The sequence below is a fragment of the Myotis lucifugus genome, unplaced genomic scaffold (assembly GCF_000147115.1).
Source record: "Myotis lucifugus unplaced genomic scaffold, Myoluc2.0 scaffold_236, whole genome shotgun sequence".
Taxonomy (NCBI): domain Eukaryota; kingdom Metazoa; phylum Chordata; class Mammalia; order Chiroptera; family Vespertilionidae; genus Myotis; species Myotis lucifugus.
In genome coordinates this window covers 209,393-232,910 of record NW_005871284.1, presented here as the reverse complement: position 1 = coordinate 232,910, position 23,518 = coordinate 209,393, and the positions used below count along the sequence as shown (strand labels likewise).

The following is a 23,518-nucleotide window of genomic DNA, read 5'->3' as shown; positions in this document are numbered from 1 at the left end:
CAGGAGTAGGCCCAAATCATAAAGATCCAGACATGCTGAGGAATGTGGACTATATTATAGTCATGAGTAGTCATAAACTAGGGTTGTAGTAGTGGAGGGCCCTAGGACAGAGAAACCAGTGCAGTGAACCCTAAAATAATATTTCAGGTAAGGGATGAGAAAAGGCAACACCAGTCTGAGTAACAGATAAAGGCATAATTGGCAGGACTTGGTGGCTTGGCTGGTGGAAAGTGGGGGCTGGTGGAGAACCAGGTATGTGGGATAACTCCCAAGTTTCTGACTTGAGCAGCTGAGTGCCTGGAAGGTGCCACTCACCATAATGCATGAGGTGAGCAAGTTTTATGCATGTGAAGCTTGAGTTCCTACAGTAGCAGGTAAGCTGCCTTATTGGCAGACTTCTGGAACTCAGGGGAAGGAACGGGGATGGAGATATGAATGAAGAAATACTATGAGCATGTAGATCCTCTGTGATTCATCAATTGCTTATTTCACTCTGCAGTGTGCCAGGGGTTGGCAGCAATATGCCAGGGGGATCACAAAACCACAGCCATCTTCTTGAATCATAAATATACTTAAAGATGTGAAGAAAAGTACACATTCAAACAAACATGAATATCTTAAGTTCTGGAGTATAAAATTTACATTTGGATTTTTAGGATAAAACCAAAGTCTCCAAATTGCTGGTTCATTGACTTGCACATAGAATCTCAGCCTCACACTATATCCACAGAGGCCTCCCCCCCGAAAAAAAAAACCACACAAAAAACCAAAGACCAAGAGTGTGTGTTTTGGGGGGTGGAGGGGCTTCCACACACTCTGTCTTTGGTCTTTTGGTGGAAATATTTCAACAACTCTGCACGAAAGCAGTCCACAGGCCCTGTGTGATTTAGGTCCCAGTGAGTAGTCCATTCAAGAGGTCAATCTAGAAGAATTTTTGACACACCTTCTAGCTGTGAGTGTTTAAAAGGCAGCGAGCTGCTGCTGTGTTCTCACTCAGCTCTGTCTGCTCATATCTGTAGAGACTGAAAGAATCCCTGTTGAAACTTTGAAATGTGGAAAGAAACAGCAAGCTATTTGGACATTATCGTTTCTTTGGGGTGACTACAGTACTTTGGAGTGAATATAGCACTTGGGTTGCAATTTCATTCTTACGCTACGTAAGACCTGTCATTCACAAATCTTGAATTTACTTGAAAAGGGTCCTGTTGAGAGGTCAGAAGCTTCTTTTGTATTTCGCTATTACCTGCTGCCTTCAAAATACATATTATAAAGTGTAAAAAAATTTCTTTACCACCAGGTAGCCTCCATGTGAAGAATACTCAGCACTTACTGACCTCAAAGTGATAGGTGTGAGTCAAAGAAACGCTATTTTTAAATGTGCTAAAACCAGCTAATGAAGGTCTTCTGTCTGAGAGAAGCATGGGGAGGCCTCCTCTGTCTTTACACACAATGACTCCAGGATTTGTGGTTAAACAGCAGCTTCCTGCCTGCCTCATGGTAGAAATTTTATTTCCTTTCACAAATATTTAATGAACAGAATTAACAGTGCAGCAGGCAACAATTAGGAGAAGTTTGGGTTCTTTTTTTCAATGAGAAACATCCTACTTAGACCCATGATGTAGATTGTGACATGAATGCAAAGGACGTTCCATCTTTGGAAGTCTGACAAGCGTCAAGTTTTTCTCCCCGGCATCTCCTCATCCAGCCAGGCCTTTCTTAGTAAAAGGAAATCTCATCACTATGTGCTCTATTTATTTCCTAACTGAGTCATTCTTATCACGAGTACTCCTCCAGTGTTAAGCCAATATTTCTTTTTCTAAAAGGAAGAGGAGGGAGGGTAATTTTTTTTTAAAGTTCACTTAGCACCTACTGTGGGATGACTCTGCTAAACTATTTCTCTAATCTAGCTTGAAAACACGATAGATATTACTATTCTAATTTTACAGTGTCTCTCATGCCAAATCTATTATTAATTACAAAATATTCTGTCTACTAACTACATTTGAAAAGTAATTTGGCATCTTTTCAAATGGAGACAACTTCTTTGAAAAATCAACATTTATTTAGTGCTCATGTTCACAAATAAAGAAACTGGAGCTCTGAGCAGAAGCAACTGTTGCCCACTAAGGAAGTTGTAGAACCATGCTTCAAACTCAGGTCTGTCTGATGAGAGAGAAAAGGCTGGCAAAGTTAGGTGAGATGAAACAGCTTTAATTAAAGTCTGAGAAGCTGAACTTGATAGAACAAACACTTGGATACCAAGTGTTTGACTAAAAAGGCAATGCCATGAGAATGCTATTTTAGGAAGGCTCAGGAACTTGGATTGCTGGGAAAAAAATATATACTAAGCTTGGAGGGGGTAAAGATAAGAGATAAGCCAAAGCCGGTTTGGCTCAGTGGATAGAGCGTCGGCCTGTGGACTGAAGGGTCCCAGGTTCGATTCCGGTCAAGGGCATGTGCCTGGGTTGCGGACACATCCCCAGTGGGAGATGTGCAGGAGGCAGCTGATCAATGTTTCTCTCTCATCGATGTTTCTAGCTCTCTATCCTTCTCCCTTCCTCTCTGTAAGAAATCAATAAAATATATTTTAAAAAAAAGATAAGAGATAAAAAAAAGTTGGAAAATTCAGTATTATCCAAAATAACAATAAATAGAATTAAGGAAGGAATTTTATAATTAGATGTCAGCAATGAATGATGAACCAAGGCTAAATTGTAAATATCTATATCTACATCTATATTGATGTATCAGTGGTTCATGGCAGTAAAAAAACTGAGGGGTGAGTTTATAATCTTTCTACTGTAGGAAAGTATGTCTCATATATTTTGAAGCTAGCTGTTCTCTGTAAGGTCAAGATGAAATGAAAGTGTCTTAAATGGCAGAAAGAAGGATTTAGGTTGGAGACAAGGTTTATAAAGCAGGGAGTAGTTCTGATCTGGAATCAGGATCGCATATCCTTTCCTAGAATTCCTTGTGGGTTGGGACAAGCATCCATGTACATATGATGTAGGCAATTCGGCTTAGGGCCAGGTCCTCCTGATTCCATTTCATTCCACCTAAAGAGCTGCCGAATATCAGTGGCTGTCAAGAGTAAAGAATATAAATTTAATGGTTTTGCTTCCTTTGGAACCAATGAAAGAAAGAGCTAGGAACTTAAAGCTTCCTTCAAAGGTCTATTCTAGCCTGATGATTTTGTGGTTTTATGCTTCATTTTATCATTGAAATACTCAGAAAATAGCCACAGTGGCAGCTCCTATCAATGATAATTTAGCAGTCCCAGATCTTTCAATTCCAGCTAAGATTAGATTGTTCTTAAGTGTATCTGAAAGACACATGGCCAATCTGCTTCTCATGGCAGCAGATGAATAAGCATTTGCTTCTAATTCCACCTACTACGGCTCCCTCTTTCTGTTGCTTTTAAAAGCATCTGCTATCTCAGATGTAGAAGATATGTCACTATGAACAACTGCTTTGTTGGGAATAGCTGCATTTCATTTCTGTCATCTGTTCAAAGTAAAACTCAAGTTCACTTCCAGGCAATACCAGTGCAATGAACAAAAAAGTCCTTGCAGGTTTATCTATAAGGATTATATCTAAAATGTCTACCTTAACATACACTACATTTATGTAACTTAATATCTTTGACTATGCTATGCTTGATATATGCAAAAGAATATATGTAATGTAAAGGGAAGTTTTGAAGCATTGGAATAAAAAAAACCCCACCAATTTACAAACTAGAATGTGATAAAGAATTTTATGTTTTCTGTTATCAATCCTGTACTTCTGTATCCTTTATGCTCTAACAGCTCTCCCCAAAATCTTAGCACTCTCTATCATTTTATGATTTTAATACTTACATATAAATCTACCCCAAAACATATTGTGCCAATTTGCTTGTTTTCAAGATTTTTACAAATGTTATTATACTATATGCAGTTTTCTTTGACTTGGTTTTCCCACTCAATATTAATTCAAAGATGCATCCTTGTCCATTCACTGGAATTGCTGTATATTATTCCATTATGTGAATATACCATAAATTATATTTGCATCCTCTTGTTGGCATACATTTGTGATTTTCCAACTTTTGTGTTTTTCTCTTTAGGAACAAAGCTGCTATCATCAATGAATATTTACAAGAGTTTCTCTAGAATATATAAGCAGGAGTGGAAGTACAAAGTTATAATGTTTAATTGTATAAAATAATGTTATTTTTCCCCAAAAAATGTTTTACCCATCAGTATATAAGAAACAACCTCAATAGCATTTGCGGTGTCAGACTTCCTAAATTTTTGTTCATATAATTGTGTATTATATAAAATTGGGTATAATTTAAGTTTCTTTATTATTTGGTATTGTCTTATATGTTTATTCATTTTTTGTTTGCCTTCCTTTTTGAAATGTTTCCCTATTATTTTTTCTATTGTATTGGTTGTTTTTATTTTTATCAACTTGTAACAGTTCTTTATATATTCTCAATAAAATCCTTTATTGACTATTTATGTTGCAAATACTCTTTCTCTTTTGAGGACTTGGATTTTTTTTTCTTTGTGCTATCTTTTGATACACAGAATTTTAAAAATTTAACGGAGTTTACCAATCTTTACATTTATGGGTTTGTGTTGATAGTCTCTATTTTCTTCTAAAATGCTTAAAACTTTGCCTTTTTCATTTATGTATTTAACCAAACTTTTGTTAATTTTATGCCTGATGTGAGGTAGGGATCAATTCGATTTGTCCCTGTTTATTAATTTGTCTTCCTTTCTTCACTATTAATGATCAATCTTCCTTTCCTCAATGTTCTGTATTACATTTCTATCATACATCAAGCTTCCATATAGTTAACAACTGCTTATACCATATTCCAGGTAGTCTCGTCAGTGTTTTATAGATAATTAACTCATTAAATCCCAATAACAACTTTATGAAGTAGGTACTATTTTCATTCCCTTAATAATAAGGAAATAGAGGCATGGAGAGTTAATAACTTGGGTCTGAAACTGGCACCCTTAATTTTTGTTTTAAGGTCCTCTGTTTACTTGATTAGTCAATGTGCTTCTAAAACCATACTGTCTTCATTAGAATCGGTTTCTTTTCTGGAGTATCTTTCTGTTCCTAAGCCTTTAATCTTGTATATATTTTATATCAGGTTGTCAGGTTTGTCAAAAAATCCTTTTGGGGATTTTATGTAAATTGCATTGAATTTATATAGATCCATTTGAAGGAATGACATCTTTATGAAATCTTTATATCCATGGCCTGGCAGGCACTACATTTAAGCCTTGCTCAATAAGTTTAAATAAAGGTTAACATACATTATTTCTATAAAGGTTCTGCATATACATTGTTCGATTAACTCCTAAGTACCTAATTTATGGTTTTATTTGTATTTTACATAAGGGTGGTCTACCACACTACAGAAATAGTAAATTTTTAACCTCTTGACATAATTCAGAGGCATCTTATGATGGTAGATTTGTTAATTTCTCTCATAGATAGTTTTGCTTCCTATATGTTAAAGATATATATTAAATGAACACAAGTTTAGAATACTATCCACGAAATAAGCATTTTATCATCATGTAATCATCTTCTTTGCCTCCAATAATCCGTTTCATTTTAAAGTGAATTTTGTCCAATATTTGTAAACTACCCCAGCTTTTGTTATTTAATATTTGCAAAGCATATATATTTCCCTTGTTTACTTTAAAACTTTCTATGTACTTACATATTAGGTGTGTATCTTATCAAAAGGCTTATAAAGTGAATTTGTGCTATTTAAATGCTAATTTTTCTCTTTTAACTGGCAAATTTGATCTACACACATTTATGTGATTATTTGAAGTTGCTTTCCTATGTTGTTTTGAGTTCCTGTCATGCTCTATTTTTGCTTTGTATCCTTTATTAATTTTTCTGATTGATTATAATTTATTTTTCTTCTTTAAATTTTATCAATCTACTAGTTTCACATCCATACACTATTTCTAATCTTTTAATGATTACATATTAAATTTTCCATATATCTATTACTTAAAATGTAAACTTTATTAGTATCTTACCAACGACCCTTGTCCCACCACACACACACAGGCGCACACACACCTACAAGCAAAACAAAAAATCAAAATCCATTTATTCCCAAGTTAATATAAGAATCTCACATTTGGCTTTCCACCTTGATAGAGTTTCAAGGATTATCAGGAAAATCAGGAAAACAAATTGCCTTTTTGTAAAGACATTTGAATCATTTTCTGTAGGGTAACTTTGACCTCCCAGTGTCTTACTGTTCTCTGTTCCCTGCTCTAGTTCTAATCATTGTTATTCTACTGTAAGGCTGGAAAAAGTTATCCAGGTGATAGATTTTTGTCTACTCAATTTGTCTATTCAATTCGCTTTCAGTCATTGTGGTTGGAACAGCAGAAGGAAGCTGAGTCACAGGGTAAGAAAATCGTGAGTTTAGTTTCTTTGGCTTATGTGTTCTGGCTTTAACTGACAGTCTTTCTGTCATTTTTTATGTTTATTTTTCCACCTTGTAGGTATTTTATGGGCAAACCTTTAGTGAAAAGGAGGTTCCCATTACATATTTTATTCCATCACTACATCCTGATACCATGCTCCCTGAGCCAACATTTATATGGGTACATCACCTCCTGCAGAAGTCTTTTATATAAGACATTTAACAATGTATAAATTGTGGTCTGAAAAATGACCAAAAAGTGGGTACATTTTGTTGAATTTACTGTTTATTTATTATTTACTTACTATTAAAACAGTAGGTTAAGGCTCATGGTATGTATAGATGACTATTAAATGTTTTCCTCTCATGACACTTATGTTTATTTTATAAATGATCATTTCACACACAAAATATTATATTTATTCTAGACAGAGATTTTAATAGATGTCCCTTTCTGGTCTTTAAAAATGCAGTTCTGGCATTTAAATGCCAACAGTGCATCTAATAGCTGACTTGCTCCAAGCTCCCAACTTCCATGAGTGGGCAGGTTCATTCCCGGGTCAGATTCACTCCTGTAGTGTTTGGCAAAATACTCTTAGGATTTGGCTTCCACTCCTATGAGTCTAAGGAACTCCATGAAAACCTAGCCTATTGTGTTATCAAATCTTTGCTCTTTAGCTCTGTTCTAAATGGTGAAAAATCAATTACCTTTGAGTAAGGAAATTGAAATTGTTTTCCTCTGGAGCCCCACAACTATATACCTTCCTCATCTGAACCATGGCAATCACTTCATAACCGGGCTTGATTTCCAGTTACCCCCTTCATCTGTGTTCCAGGCTCACCAAGCCTATTGCCATTCCCTGCACATGTCTCACAATTCCACCGCTCCATTCAACTAACATTTACTGAGTGCTTACTATGTACCAAACACTGGGGATACAGAACACACAAAGATGCAATTTCATCCCCAATTCACGCTGTTCCCCTGCCTAGAATAACTCTCTAGCAACTCCCAATAATCCTTAAAAAGCCACGGAATGTCCCTTTCTTTTTGTGGCCTTTTCTAACCACCTCATTTTCAGAAGGAGTCACTCTTCTATACTCCTAGTATTTCTATGACGGTGGCAAGATAATTTGAACACTATGTTTTCACTACTACTTTTTCTTTTTCTCTAATGCAAACACATAACCATGCTTTGCCTCTGGATTCTGCCAAGTCTGGTGGCAGAATCATCACAGTCTAAAGGCTCTGATGTTCTGTGAAAGAACTATTCCAACTGTCCTGGCTTTGCAGAAAAAAGTGAAGAGGTTATGGGTTGCAGGTGGAAGGTAGAGAAGAGAGAGTGTCTTTGAAATCCTGGGAAGTAAGTAGGGGAAACTGCAGGAGTTTGAGAAGGAAATAGGTATCTGTGGGTCCGGAGAGAGGGAAACCTACAGGAGAAGGTATGAGGTGACTGTAGATAAGCCAAATCTTGAAGAGTGAGATCCTCAGCTTCACCATTGATTTCCATGCCCCACATGTGCCAGGGAAGCAGGAGGGCATGAGACCTGAAAAAACCATGGAAGTTCAAGCAGTACATTCTGGCTTCATGGAAACCAGCATACAGGTTGACCGCACACCCAAGAGGCTCAGTCCTATGAAAAGACAGTCCTGTGAATGTCCTCAAAATTTTGCCTAATCCTGAAAGAATGACAATTCTCCTAGAAGAGCTAGAAGTCAAGAATTCTTCTGCATAGTATTGAGGGCTAATAGTAAGAAAGGAAGTTAAAGAATATGGTATCTAATGCACACCTAATTTTGTATATTGAGATTCTTACCAGTTACACAGTTTTCATTATAATATGCATCAATTTATTCAATAATAATAATTTACCTCCCCCTAAATTTTGAACTCCTTAAGGACAGGGATGGTAGCTTAATTATTCTGTCACCTCAGGCCATGGCATAGGCTTTGTACAACACAAGGACTCAATAATGTTTATCAAAGAAATCTCAAAATGAGCAAACATGCATGGAAATGAACTGTAAAGACAGAATTCATGCCCTGGCTGGTTTGGCTCAGTGGATAGAGAGTCGGCCTGTGAACTGAAATGTCCCAGGTTCAATTCCAGTCAAGGGCACATGCCTGGGTTGTGGGCTTGATCCCCAGTGGGGGACTTGCAGGAGGCAGACAATCCATGGTTCTCTCTCATCATGGATGTTTCTATCTCTCTCTACCTCTTCTTCCTCTCTGAAATCAATAAAAATATATAAAGAAAAGGACAGAATTCATTTTAAAATCATATATCTTATTATACATTTTTGTGGTATTTCTCTATAGTTTCAGAAAGATATTAGCCAAATACAGCAGTGTTCTCTAATTGTAGCATTTGATTTTTCACATATCCTTAATATGTTCTTCCAAAAATACGGGTAAGCAGTTTGGAAATGTTCACCTCTAAACATTATCTGAGAAAATGTGATGTGGCAAAGTGTAAAAGCGGCCCTTTCTGCCGCATTGGAAGGGCAATGGTGAGCATGAGGGTTTGCATTTGCATTTGCAGTCGCACATAACAATCACTGCAGAGCAAATAGTAATTAGTGTGTAATGAACAGTGTCCAATTGGGATCAGCTTCCAAATTTACCGTCGGAATGTGGTGACGGCAGAAAATCTGCCATGATTATTGCTGCCCAGCAAGCCCCGAGAGATCCCATTCTTCTCGAAAATCTTAAGATACTCAGCACATTTCTTTCTCCGTGTTCTCAAGCTGTCATTTACGCCTGGTAACTTTTTTCTCCCAATTAGATAAGCTCTGAGGTTAGGAGATGGATCTTGAACTTTTCAGCATTTCCGACAGCACAGGCCTTCGTGCTTTGGAATAAAATAAGCAGGCACTCAGTAAACACATACTGATGAATGATCTGACAGTATCCAGAATAACAACATTTAAAATAACGTCTTGTAAATATTTGCTTTCAATTTTGTGGGGATGGGAGGTGATGGCATGTAGGGGATCAACAGAAATAAAGATCTAATTCCAAACTCTGATTTAAGCCAATGGCAAAGTATTGTATTTTAACAGATGAAGACATTCATCACCTTTACACGGCTGTTGCATTCATTCAATATATGCTGCCGCTCTGCTCAGCCTATCCCGGAACTGCCCAGCTGTGAATAATGCCTCAGCTCTTCTCTAATAGAGCACACAATCAATCTTTTGGGAGGGGAGGGTATACATTGATTAACCAAATAATCTCAGAGGTTTAAGCCTAGAATGGGTGAACAGAACGAAGAGACAATTAAGGCAAGGGGCCTGCTCCTGATGTGACAAATCTAAGATGCAAATTGGATCATGCCGCCCGGAGTCAAACACTGGAACACTTCCTCATTTCTTGCACAATGAAGTCCGCCATTTATTAGTGCCATAGGAAACACTCCAGAATGAAGGCCCCATCTGCATCTCCAATGTTATCTTTCACCCCCACCTCCATCTTATCAGCAGATGCTGCAATTACCCTAACAACCATGCTTCATGCTTTTCTCATGATGGCCACCCCACACACCCCAAATAGCATTCTTGCCTGCCTAACAAATGCCTACCTCATAAAGAAATGTCTTCACAAAACTTTTCTGACCTATCCCAGTTCCCAGGTAGAACTGACTATGATTTTGTGTACCCCTTATCCTATGAGATGTTTGTAGGAGAAAAATGCTACACTTTGTATCTGTATCGCATGTATATTTGTCTTTCTCTATTTTACCATAATATTCATCAAGAAAAAGATCAAGCCTTATTTGCTTTTTTATCCTCAGCATTTAGTATCTGGGATGAATGAAAGAATGGACTAACAGCTCGAGGCAATGGGCAATGGCTCTCACTCTTGGCTGCATTAAGAATTGCCTGGGAAGGGATGATACATCCCTATTCCCAAGTTGCATCCAGAATCAATTAAATCAGAGTCTCTGGGGAGTGCGGCTCAGACAGCAATAATTTTAAAGCTCATCAGGCCCTACCTGGTTTGGCTCAGTGGCTAGCTAGAGCATCAGCCTGCAGACTGAAGGATCCCGGGTTTGATTCCAGTTAAGGGCGCATGTCCAGGTTGTGGGCTCGGTCCCCAGGGTGGGGCGTGCAGGAGGCAGCTGATCAGTGATTTTCTCTCATCATTGATGTTTCTATCTCTCTCTCTCCCTCTCCTTTCCTCTCTAAAATTAATATTTTTATTAAAAAATAAAGCTCATTGGAAGATTGCAAAATGTAGTCAAGACTGAAATCCACAGACTGAAGGGTTCAATGAGGTACATTGTCCTTAAGGTATGTGATGTAGGCATAAGCCAGAATTCACTGGTTAAAGTTAAGCAGTGAGAAAGAGGAAAGAACAAGTGTAGACCAATAGAAGGCTAATCTTTTGAGATTGTCCCTACAGCTGATTAAGTTATGAAACAGCCCTTTGATTGCATTAGCATATTAAAGACTGAGCAATCATACAACAAAGAACGCTGTTGTTTAATTTAATGTTGTTTAATTTAATGTTTTTGAAACTTATTTGACTTGAAAACACTATTTTTTCCCCATCTAACACTTATTAACTTTCCAAAGAGATGACAATGTAGACTTTTTCTTCTTTTGAGAATTAGGTGATAATGGGAGTACAAATACTGAAATAGCTGGGGGGGGGAGGAGTTGAGTGAAGATTTTTATACCTTTATTTATTTATTTTTCATCTTTATTGTTCAAAGTACTTTACTCCCCCACTGGCCACTTCCAGCCCATCCCTGCCTCCCACTCCCGCTCCAAGCCTTCACCACCTTATTGTAAGGGTTATGCATATATGCATACAAGTTCATTGGTTGATCTCTTCCCACCCACCCACCTTCCCCTGCCTTCCTTCTGAGATTTGACAGTCTGTTTGATGCTTCTCTATTTTGTTCATCAGTTTATGTTGTTTATTAGATTCCACATACCGTATGAGTGAGATCATGTGATACTTATCTCTCTATGACTAGATTATTTTACTTAGCATAATGCTCTCCAGGTCCATTCATGCTGCTACAAATGGTAAGAGTTCTTTCATTTTTACAGCTGCATAGTATTCCATTGTGTAGATGTACTACTGTTTTTTTAGTCCACTCATCTGTTGATAGGCACATAGGCTGTTTCCAAATTTTAGTTATTGTAAATTGTGCTGCTATGAACATAGGGGTGCATATATTCTTTCTGATTGGTGTTTCTGATTTCTTGGGATAGATTCCTAGAAGTGGAATTACTGGGTCAAATGGGAGTTCCATTTTTAATTTTTTGAGGAAACGCCATACTGTTTTCCACGGAGGCTGTACTAGTCTACATTCCCACCAGCAGTATATGAGGGTTCCCTTTTCTCCACATCCTTGCCAACACTTGTTGCTTATTGATTTGTTGATGATAGCCATTCTGACAGATGTGAGGTAGTACATCATTATCATTTTGATTTGCATCTCTCTGATGATCAGTGACTTTGAGCATTTTTTCATATGTCTCTTGGCTTTCTATATGTCCACTTTAGAGAAGTGTCTATTTATGTCCTTTGCTCATTTTTAAATTGGATTATTTGTCTTCCTTTTGTTCAATTGTATGAGTTCCCTATATATTTTGAAGATTACCAGTAATCTCCTATTGGATGTATCATTGGCCAATATGTTCTCCCATGCAGTGGGCTCTCTTGTTATTTTGTTGATGGTTTCAGATTTTTATACCTTTAGAATAGGGAAAACAGTCACATTTGCAAAACAAAAGGAAGAAGACACTAGAGGGGTAGAAACTGAACATGCCATAACATTTATGTAGCATCTTCCATGTTCTTGGCCTCTGTACTATGGGAACACACAAAAATAGGTTACATCCATTTGGGGTACCAGCAAAGACCTCACCCAAGAAGTAACATTTGAATTAGTTTTTTTCAAAGACCAGTGGAGAGGTTCCCAGGAAGAAAAAAGAGACAATGAGAGACATAAGAAAGCATGAGAAAAGAGCATGGAAATGCAAGGTAGCAGTAGAAAGGAAATTATGGCTAGAATATGGGTGGGATTGATAGGAGATGAGGCTGGAAAATTAGACTGAGCCATGTATAAGAGATTTGACTGACGTGCACGGCAAAGGTTGGGATTTATAAGGTATAAAAGAAGGAATGACGTGCTATATTTGTCTTACAAAAAAATTGCTTGACAGCAGTGTGAGTAATGGACTGGAAGTGGAGAGACCTGCCACAGATAGACCAGTTTGGAGCCTACCGCAATGATGGGACTCTTGCAGGTTTCCATGGATACAACTAGGCATAGGAAATTATTTAGTATCACAGCATGGAACAGCACGTGATCATTAATGAAAAACATCCTACCTCAGGACTCTTGGGCATGTTTCCAAAATATAAACTCAGCGTTTAAATCAATTGCTGCAATGATAGCTCTTTGGAATCATGGAAATGGCCCTTCATGCAAAAAGTAGATCACAAAATGTAGGTCGTTCAAAAAACTCACAACAGCACTTTGGAAAATTGCAATTTAAAATGATATCCATGTCAGATTTATTTTTTGGGGTCTTATACTTTTCTTGAAAGTGTAGCTACAACCGAAAGAATTCTATTTCTGGGCTTCGATTTTGAGATGCCCCCAATTGGATCTTAACGAACAGCTTAGACATTGTCAGAGCTACCTCATGAAGAGGTAAAGCCCTTTGTAGAAAGAGAACTTGCTCTCTGCTTATTTGAATGAAATGAACATACAAGCAGCTGAGCCTGGTCATGCCCAGGGCAGTGGGAAAGCTACCCAGGCACTAGCAGTTTTCTGAATGCCACAGACTGATTCTGCAAAGAAGAAACACTGTTTGGTTCTCAGTTCAAGGTGGTAATGACTCCACAAATTATTCCTGTTTCAATTCTCCCTGAAGTAATATCAAGCTTTGTTCAGATTTGCTGATGAAATATTAATATGGTTTCTTTAACCATAAATAAGAGCACAAAAGAAGAAGTGGTATAAATGCTTCAGGTGCTAGTGACAGACTGAATCTCTTATGCTTATGAAGCTTAGAATCTAATTGGGAAAATGGACACATAAGCATTAAGTATAAGGAAGGATGCTGAGAGGGGGTTGTACAGCAGCCCCCCATCCATGTGACATACTCTTCACTCCCAGTGGATTTCTGAAACCAAGAAGAGTCTCAAACCATATATATATATATATATATATATATATATATATATATATATATATATTTATATTAGAGTCCTGGTGCACGAAATCTGTGCACTGGAGAGGGGTTCCCTCAGCCCAGCCTGCCCTCTCTCACAGTCTGGGAGCCCTCAGGGGATGTCCTACTGATGGCTTAAGGCCCGCTCCCCATGGGGAGCGGGCCTAAGCCGCAGTCTGGCCTCCCCTCTGCAAGCTGAAATGGGGCCGGGCAGTGGCGGCAGCTTGGGCATGCCCCCCTGCTTCCACTCCAGGGCTGCTGGGGCCAGGCGGTGGCAGTGGCTTGGACACAACCCCCTGCCTTCGCTCTGGGGCTGCTGGGGGCCGGGGCGCCCCCTGCGTGTAGTTCTCTCAGGCTCCAGGCCACACCTGCATGTTGTTCTCTCAGGCTCAAAGCTGCGCCCGGCCCTCCTCCTGACCTGGTCGTGACCATTATGGCATCCTGGCCTAATTTGCATATTACTTCTTTTTATATATATATATATATATATATTTTTTTTTCCCCTATGCATGCACTTTACAGCTTCTCTTTGGCATATCTGAATTGCCAACATCACTACTCTTGCTCTTTGGGGCCATTATTAAGTAAAATAAAGTTACTTCAATACAAGTACTGAGATATCAGAACAGCAAAGAACTGAGAAGGCTACTAAATGACTAATGAGAAGGTACATATGCAGCATGGATATGATAAACAAAGGGATAATTCACATCCTGGTCAGGTGAAGTGGAACAGTGCCTGATTTCATCACACTGCTAAGAATGGCACACAATTTAAAACATAAGTTGCTTATTCTGGAATGTTTCATTTAATATTTTCAGAACATGATTGACCCCAGGTTATTAAAACTGTAGAAAGCAAAATTATGAACAAGGGGTATTACTGTATTTATCTTTCTTATAACCCCTATTACTATTAGACAAGCATCTTCTCTTCCCTCAGAAAAACTAATACTGTTTTCAAAGAACTGTCTACAAATGCTGGAGTCCAAAAATTATATCAAAATATCTTTCTTTTTCATGAGAACAATGAGGTCAGTGGTGGTGGTGATTATGCTGAAAAGGGGTGATGAAAGGATGTGTTCTACTCTCTGGGTTTGGTATTAATTTATTTGTAAAGTGCAGATGTTTTTCAAGAGGAAGCCTGGATGATTATGACCATGGCAGTCATGAACCATTAGAGCACTAATCAGTTACTATGGTGTAAATAAATAAAACCTATCTCTAAGTCCTTGAATTTTGAACTTTATAATGGATGGATTAGGCTGACACCATCTGAGCCCATTTACCAATTATAGCATCAGTAAAATTGAGCAAGACATCATGTGCCTCCTGATGAGAGGCAATAGGAAGTACCCAGCACTGCCTATAAAGTATTTCTGCCAATTAAAGTCATCTAATCAGGCCTCTACCCCTAATTAGCAAATTAAAGAAAAGGGATAGGAAAAAAGGAACAAGTTAATTGATACCACAAGAATAGTGCTAGATACATTCAGAGTATGAGAAATTCTCCAGGAATTTCCTAGCTTCTTGAATATGTATGGGATAATAAAAGGAATATAAAAAAGAGAGGAAACTGGTAGATTAAGAGATATTTAACATGGAAGCATGGAACAGACTGACAAATCCCAGAGGGGAGCAAGAAGAAATTAATCAAAGAACTTATATACACATTGCTCATAGACACAGACAATAGTGAGGTGAAGGCCTTAGAGGGTGGGGGATGGGCAGGTATGGAGTGAAGGGGGTCAATGCAGGGAGGGAGAGATCTGCAATACTTTCAACAATAAAGATCTTTTAAAAAAAGATATTTAAGATCATAACCACCACATATAATATCTAGACCTTGAGTGGATCCTATTTAGAATAAACAAATTATAAAAAAGACAGGGTTTTTTGTTCTTGTTGGTAATCATTCTGTAACATATATGTTTATCAGATCATCACATTGTATACCTTAGACTTATAAAATGTTATCCATAAATTATATCTCAAATCTGGGGAGGGAAAAATGCTGTAAAGGATATTAGATCAACTGCTATATTGGAATATGGGATGATAGATTAAATGAAATAATTGCATCAACTTAAATTTCTGAAGTTGAGAACTGTATTATAGTTATGTGAGAGAATATGCTTAACCTTGGGGAAAAACAGTTTTAAATCATTTATTATTTATGAATCATTTTTTATTTGGCTTAGTTTGATAATTCTCTTTTGGTTATATTAAAACTAGAGGCCCTGTGCACAAATTCATGAAAACTAGAGGCCCAGTGCACTAATTCATGGGATCAGGCTGAAACTCACAGTCCAATGCGGCCTGCAGCTCCTACCTGCCGCTCCCGCTCATCCTGGACCCACTGTGTCTGCTGTAGGCTCTTGCCCAATCAGTCCTGATCGGGAGAGGCTCACCACAGCAGCACTCGCCATCCATGAGTTCTGAGTCTGGCACACTCCCAAGGGGAGTGGCCTGTGGGATCAGGCTGAAACCGGCTCTCCGACATCCTCAAGGGGTCCCAGATTGTGAGAGGGTGCAGGCCAGGCTGAGGGACCCCACTGGTGCACAATCGGGCCAGTGAGGGAGCACAGGAGGGCTCCTGGGCATGTCTGGCCCATCTCACTCAGTCCCAATTGGCCGGACCCCAGCAGCAAGCTAACCTACTGGTCGGAGCATCTGCCCCCTGGTAGTCAGTGCACATCATAGTGACTGGTCGACCTGTGAACTGTCTTCCCCCTTGTGGTCAGTGCACATCATAGCAGCTGGTCAACCAGTTGACTGTCTGCCCCCTGGTGGTCAGTGCACGTCATAGCGAGTGGTAGATCAGCCTTAGCATATCATTAGCATATTACACTTTGGTTGTTTGGTTATTCTGCCATTCGGTCTATTTGCATATTACCCTTTAATTATATAGGATGATCCTTATATTTTAGAAAAACATGCTGAACTATTTATGGGTAAAATCATATGATTTAAATTATGTATCAAATAGATTTTTAAATAAATGGGAAAGCACAGAGAGATGAAAGAAAAATGTAAAAATAGGGTTGATTATTCTAGTCTCTCTACTTTTGGGTATGTTTGAAATGTCCATAATACACATTTTCAAAAAACACTTGCCCTTGGTGATAGAGAGATATGCCTGACTCTCATACTCAAAGATCAGAGAAAATATTTGACAGTAAATATGAAGACTTCACAATTTCAAAAAGCTGAGAGATTCAAAAACAAGTTGATACATGGAGCACAAGACCAGTCTCAACAAATGGTGTAAAATGAAAAAACAAAAAACAATATGAGGTTTTGGAGACTTGCTTTTGATGGAGTGTTGGTAATGGGGTGAGAAAGCCTTCTGAGAGATGGAAATAATAGTGATGTATAGTACCTAATGTTTGTATCAGATAACTCAAAAGACTTTGAGTACAAAACCCATTTTATATTTTGGTGCATTTTATCTTAAGTTTTAAAATTATTGTATCCACAGCCAAAGCTATAAAAATGCATATTAGAAATAACAAAATTATTGAGAAAGTGAGAGTGGGTGGTACTCCAAGCACAAGTGGACAGGATTATGAGAAGAGATGTTTTCAGTGTGATGAAAGAAAAGCAGATTGCTGGCAAAGAAGCAAGGGAATTAGTGGAAGTAGTGGGAGAAGATGTAGAAGTTCAAAGGGGATGTCTTTTACTTCTTAGTGAAGAATGGAGCAAGGTCTTTGGCTGAGAGTAAAGGAAGTGATTATAGTAATGTAAGATGAAATTAAGTAGAACAAGAATGAATTCATGAATGTATAAATGAATAATGAGAAAGTGATGGAAGACAGTGAATTGGATTCTCTGGATGTGTTGATGCAATTAATGAATTGTGGTAATGGGGCACTTGAGAAAATAAGCTAGAAACATACAATATGACAGTAGCAGAATCGTATACTTGAAATCATGATTTCAGAACAAATGCAATTTTTCATGATGACAAATCCAGGTGTTATCATGAGAGTGGAGTTGAAAAAAAGATCACTTATGAAGTAGATGTCGAATGCTTGCTTCAGCAACACATATACTAAAATTGGAATGATACAGAGAAGATTAGCATGGCCCTTGCACAAGGGTGACATGAAAACTCATGAAGCATTCCATATTTTTCATCTTCTCAGATCACATGGCATAATATTATAAATAAACTACAATAAAAACAATTTAAAAAGTTCAAACACTTGGAGGCTAAATAGCATTTTATTAAACAATGATTGGGTTACCAAAGAGATCAAAGAAGAAATAAAAAACATCCTGGAAAGAAACGACAATGAAAATACAACCAATCCAAAATCTCTGGGACACAGTGAAAGCAGTCCTGAGAGGGAAATTCATAGCTCTACAGGCCTACCTCAGGAAAAAAAAAAAATAAGAAAAACTGGTAATACATTATCTAACTCTACAACTTAAAGAATTAGAAAGAGAGCAACAAGAAAAGCCCAGAGTGAGCAGAAGGAAGGAGATAATAAAGATCAAAGCAGAAATAAATGACATAGAAACCAAAAAAACAATGCAAAAGATCAATAAAACCAAGAGCTGGTTCTTTGAAAGGATAAACAACATTGATGAACCTCTAGCCAGGCTCACCACAAAGCAAAGAGAAAGGACTCAAATAAAATCAGAAATGAAAGAGGCAAAATAACAACAGACCCCACAGAAATACAAAGGATTGTAAAAAAAAAAAAGTACTATGAACAACTCTATTCCAACTGGTCAACCTAGAAAAATGGACATATTCCTAGAAAAATACTACCTTCCAAAACTCAATCAGGAAGAATAAAAAAATCTGAATACACTGATAACTATGGAGGAAATTGAAGCAATAATAAAAAAACTTCCAGCAAACAAAAGCCCTGGACCAGATGACTTCACAGGGGAGTTTTATCAAACATTCAAAGAAGAACTAAAACCTATCCGCCTCAGACTATTCCAAGAAATTTAAGAGGAACACTTCCAAGCTCTTTCTATGAAGCTAGTATTACCCTAATCCCAAAACCAGATAAAGACACTACAAAGAAAGAGAATTACAGGCCAATATCTCTGATGAACATCGATGCTAAAATCCTCAACAAAATTCTAGCAAATTGGATCCAGCATTACATTGGAAAGATCATACACCAAGACCAAGTGGGATTTATTCTGGGGATGCAAGGATGGTACAATATCCACAAATCAATGGATATGATACATCACATAAATAAATTGAGAGATAAAAATCACATAATCATATCCATTGATGCAGAAAAAGCAGTTGACAAAATCCAACACCCTTTCTTGATAAAATCTCTTAGCAAAGTGGGAATAGAGGGATCATTCCTCAATATAATAAAAGCTATATATGACAAACCTACAGCCAACAGCACACTCAATGGGCAAAAACTAAAACAATTTCCCCTAAAAACAGGAACAAGACAGGGATTCCCACTCTCACCACTCCTGTTTGACTATGTCAAATTACTGGAAGTGCTGGCCATAGTGATCAGACAAGAAGGAGAAATAAATGGCATCCAAATTGGAAAAGAAGAAGTAAAATTGTCATTATTCGCAGATGACATGATATTGTACATAGAAAACCGTATAGACTCCATAAAAAAGCTAGATTTAATGAATTCAGCAATGTACCAGGATCAAAATTAACACCCAGAAATCTATGGCTTATTTACATACCAATAATGAACTCACAGAAAGAGAAACAACAAAAACAATTCCATTTACCATTGCACCAAAAAAAATTAAGATACCTAGGAATAAACTTAAATAAGGAGGGAAAAGACCTGTACTTGGAAAATTACAGGACTGAAAAAAGAGATAGAGGAAGACATAAATAAATGGAAGAATATACTGACCATGTTCATGGATTGGTAGAATCAACATCATTAAAATGACCATACTACCCAAAGCAATCTATATATTTAATGCAATCCCCATTAAAATACCAACATCATATTTCACAGACCTAGAACAAACTCTTCAAAAATTTATGTGGAATAAAAAAAAACCCTGGATAGCCACAGCAATCTCGAGGAAAAAGAACAAAGTTGGAGGGATCACAATACCAGATATCAAGCTGTATTACAAAGCCACTGTTCTCAAAACTGCCTGGTACTGGCACAAGAACAGACATAATAGACCAATGGAACAGAACAGGGAACCCAGAAATAGACCCAAGCCATTATGCTCAATTAATATTTGACAAAGGAAGCAAGAGCATGACAAAGGAAGCAAGAGCATACAATGGAGTCACGACAGTCTCTTCAATAAATGGTGTTGGGAAAATTGAACAGATACATGCAAAGAAAAAAAAAGAAAAAGAAACTAGACCACCAACTTACACCATACACAAAAATAAACTCAAAATGGGTAAAGGACTTAAACGTAAGATGGGAACCATAAAAATCTTGGAAGAATCCATAGGCAGCAAAATATAAGACATATGTCTAGCAATATCTTTACTGATATAGCTTCTAGGACAATGAAAACTAAGGAGAAGATAAACAAATGGGACTACATCAAAATAAAAAGCTTTTGCACAGCAAAAGAAACCATCAATAAAACAACAAGAAAGCACACTGCATGGGAGAACATATTTGCCAATGTTATATCTGATAAGGGCCTACTCTCCAAAATTTATAGGGGACTCAAACATCTTAACAAAAGGAAGATAAACAATCTAATCAAAAAATAGGCAAAGGACCAAAATAGACACTTTTCAAAAGTGGACATACAGAAGGCCAAGAGACATATGAAAACATGCTCAAAGTCACTAATCATCTAAGAGATGTAAATAAAAACAACAATGAGATAGCATCTCATACCTGTCAGAATGGCTATCATCAACAAATCAACAAACGACAAGTGCTGGCAAAGATGTGGGAAAAAAAGGAACCCTCCTGCACTGCTGGTGGGGATGCAGACTGGTGCAGCCACTGTGAAAACAGTATGGAGTTTCCTCAAAAAATCAAAAATGGAACTCCCATTTGACCCAGTAATCCCACTTCTAGGAATATATCCCAAGAAATCAAAAACACCAATCAGAAAGGACATATGCACCCCTATGTTCATAGCAGCACAATTTACCATAGCTAAGATTTGGAAACAGCCTAAGTGTCCATCAGCAGATGAGTGGATTAAAAAGCAGTAGTATATCTACATAATGGAATACTATGCTGATGTAAAAAAGAACTCTTATCATTCGCAACAGCATGGATGAACCTGGAGAACATTATGCTAAGCAAAATAAGCCAGCACATTTCACTGATAAATATCACATTATCTCACTCATTTGTGGAATATAATGAACAACATAAACTGATGAACAAAAATAGAGCCAGAGAAAAAAATATTTTAGAATATAATAGAAGTAATCCTGTTATTTGCAGATTTTTAATATTTCCTGCAACTTTTGTGATATTATGCTATGTTAGTACAATTTTAGTAATATTATTATAATTAAAACATTTTTTTGAAACATTAATGTTTATTGCATGTAATATTATTATATTTAAAATTGTTTTTCTTGAAATATTAATCTTTATTGAATGTAAATGGCTAATTATTTTATATCTACAATCTGTTAATAGATTTATTTTGTATATTGTAAAAAGAAGAAAGAAATTCTGCCCATTTAAAAAAAAGTCAATTTAAGAGCAAAATAAATAGTAGTTATTAACAGCTTAAATGAAATAAAAAATATGAGTCTATATTACTATAAATAAATGCATGAATAAATTAAAAGTTTGATGAAAAACACAATAAAGAATCTAAAAAAAAAAGAGAGATGCAGATGTAAAGAAACTGAGGGTCTAGAGTACTGAATATTTTATCAATGTGGATATTTAAATCACCAAGAGAGGTGAAGTGGGGAAGTAGATTGTGACAAAAAAACTAAGATTCAAATAAACATGTTTGTGGGGTGGGATAAGGGAGTGGGCTACCAGAGAATTTTTAAAGACTTTATCACATTACTCCACATGAATCTCCAAGAAGCAAATTCATTATACAACCTTTTCAAAAATTATTTGAACAGAGAATATCTTTTATTTTTGGAAGAGTACTCTGATTGAGAAACACATTTGGGGGTGAGCAAAACTAGTGTTTTCCAAATCTAGGTAGAAAATAATAAATTGCTCCAAAAGACAGTTTAGTGGGTTATATAGTCATCCTTTTAATAAATGAAATATTAGTCCAGAAAAGGCTAGAATATATAGTGGTGATTCAATAAATGATGGACCACCATTTGCAAAACATATATAGGAGGGAAGTGACCCAGATTCACTTAAATCAGGACATTTAATGAGCCATGTTTTACTAGAAACTATGAAAACTGCCTCACAGGTCAGCACCCAAATGTGATGCTCTTTTCTTCCTCTGCTTCCATGCTGTATGCTCACCGAGGTAGAGTAGGCTTTCTCCAGGCTGTTGGACCATTCCCTGCTTTCTCGCTCTTGTGGTTTCTGTCTATGCAGAACTGAGGAAGGAGTGGCCCTGTGGGTACACCCAGCTGGGTCTCATTCTTTCTATTTTAGATGCTCTGTACCTGGATTTGAGTGGCATATTTAGACATCTTAGTTTCATAAAGGAAAGAGTGGGATGCCTACCTTTATACCTTTAGGCTGAAGACACAATGATTTATCAGTTTTTAAAAGAGAGGTGCATTGGTAAAAATGCACTGGAGAATTAGTCTTGCCCTAACCGGTTTGGTTCAGTGGATAGAGCGTCAGCCTGCGGACTCAAGGGTCCCAGGTTCAATTCCGGTCAAGGGCATGTACCTTGGTTGCGGGCACATCCCCAGTAGGGAGTGTGCAGGAGGCAGCTGATCAATGTTTCACTCTCATCGATGTTTCTAACTCTCTATCCTTCTCCCTTCCTCTCTGTAAAAAATCAAATATATATATATATATATATATATATATATATATATATAAATGAATTAGTCTTTAGTTATGAAGTGGTACTCTGAAACCAGTGGATTTTCCATGCCTCATGTATAGATTCCTTCATCAGAAACCTCAGGAGAAGGAGGGTGAGGAAAAGGATAGGGTAGGGCAATTCTGAGTCCCTCCCCATCATACCATCATGAGGAAAATAAATTTCAACATAAACCTTAAGTATTTATTATTAACTTGTAATTATAGTTGTTTATCCCCTAGTCTCTCAACGATCTTGTGGGGACAGCAGAATTGTTATTTTCTACAAATTATTAAATTCAAGATTATTGAAGTTAAGTAACACGCTCTATAGCACAAGCTGGTGGGAAGGCCACAACTAAAACAAACACCTTGTTAATTATTTTGTAAAACCCATCCTTCAGGAATAGAATAAGGGGATTTATTGTGTATAAATATAATAGCAAATGGTAATGTTTTGAGAAAAATAAATCAGTTGAGAAAAATAAATCAGAACTTTTAATTATCTTTATTCCTAGCCTAGTCTAGCATGCTTGGGTGTTTCTCAAGTAACACAAATGCTCAAAGAATAGCTTAACAGCAGGTAAAACTTCTTATCATAGAGAATCTTAATTTTGACTATTTAAAATATGACCTTTGTTCACTTCATTATGCCTGGATTATGTGAAGAAAGGTAGTGACTCAGCTATGCTGAAGCTGTCTCTGCTCTGGTATTTTATGGAGATTACAGCCAGGTAATCAGCATGTATTATCAAGCAAAGATAAGAGGAATGGTGTTTGGCATTGAAGTGTTATTCTAGAAACTGCAGTGACGCATTTGCCCCTGAAATAATTATTTTGAAAAAAAGAGAGAGGAAATTGCCCTTTAATACTGACACATTTTCCTGGTAGTATAGTCAGTCATCAAGAAAAATGCCCACAGACA

At 37.2% G+C, this 23,518-nt stretch overlaps 1 protein-coding gene and 1 non-coding gene across 2 annotated transcripts in view; one reads left to right on the top strand and one right to left on the bottom strand.

Annotated features, from left to right (window-relative positions):
- DLG2 (discs large MAGUK scaffold protein 2) overlaps positions 1-23,518 on the bottom strand; it is a 1,152,012-nt gene that overhangs the window by 995,058 nt on the left and 133,436 nt on the right. The window lies entirely within an intron of this gene.
- LOC111827869 lies at positions 17,693-17,797 on the top strand. Its single transcript, XR_002831623.1, has one exon. It is a non-coding gene; the product is annotated as a U6 spliceosomal RNA (small nuclear RNA).